The following is a 913-nucleotide window of genomic DNA, read 5'->3' on the forward strand; positions in this document are numbered from 1 at the left end:
TAAAATAGCAACAAAATACTACATGCAGAACACCTTCATGAAAATTTTGAAAAAGTACCTTAATATACCCGATTAAATACATAGTCTATACTATAGTTATGAAAGGACAAAATTTAATGACATTTTATATCAGTAAAGATACGTTTCAACAGTTATAAGTATAGAATTATACATCTTGAACAACCGACAAAATTATAAGGACTTAGTACTATGTGATGATGCTAATATTGTAGAGACAATTTGAATGTGAGTATTGAGAAATATTGAACAACTGAAGCTTTTGTTGGATTAGCTATAGAGGTTAGAGATAATCATGTACAGGGTTTTCTTTATATACATTGTGAAATAAGAAAAAGAATAGTACTGCCAAAAGTTCATTTCGATATAATTTGGGGTATTCTGTTAATTGTTATTTTTATTATTATAGAAAATATACAAAAAGCTTAAAGATGACTAGAAATAAATTACAAATTTTAGATTATTTGTATAAGTTACGTGAAAATAGCGCCAACCGACGGAGAAGAAAGGCAAAATTTCAAATGTTGTTATCGCTAGGCCTAGATAAATACGGTAAGAAATATTGTGCATTATTTTTGTTTCAGACGTATATCTAGATTAAAGATTAAACTTCATTTCAGAGAAACATTGTTGTGCTATAAAAATGTTTCTTTAGAAATAGGAAAATGTAATTAAATGGGTAGTAGATAGTGTCAGTAAAGGAGTTGTATTCCAAATAAAATTGTAAGTTGAAGAGCTAAGCGAGTTCGCGTATCCACAATTTGTTGACAATGGCGAACCGTACCACCACTGCAGTAATTCTTTCTATGTGAGATTAATTACTGCTGACTGTTCGTTTACTATCCAAGTAATCAAAATATTACTATTACAATTTCTCATTATTTTCGATTACTTC

The 913-nt window shown here is 28.8% G+C and overlaps 1 protein-coding gene across 4 annotated transcripts in view; it reads left to right on the top strand.

Annotated features, from left to right (window-relative positions):
- The first annotated feature begins 528 nt into the window (after window positions 1–528).
- The window catches only part of LOC106467380 (histone acetyltransferase KAT7-like), an 88,440-nt gene continuing 88,055 nt past the window's right edge, over window positions 529–913 (top strand). For all 4 annotated transcript variants that reach the window (XM_013927732.2, XM_022395558.1, XM_022395560.1 and 1 more), the window contains exon 1: window positions 529–570. The gene's annotated coding sequence lies outside the window, so the exon portion shown is untranslated. The remainder of the gene's footprint in view (window positions 571–913) is intronic.

The sequence above is a fragment of the Limulus polyphemus genome, unplaced genomic scaffold (genome assembly GCF_000517525.1).
Source record: "Limulus polyphemus unplaced genomic scaffold, Limulus_polyphemus-2.1.2 Scaffold2593, whole genome shotgun sequence".
Classification (NCBI taxonomy): Eukaryota; Metazoa; Arthropoda; class Merostomata; order Xiphosura; family Limulidae; genus Limulus; species Limulus polyphemus.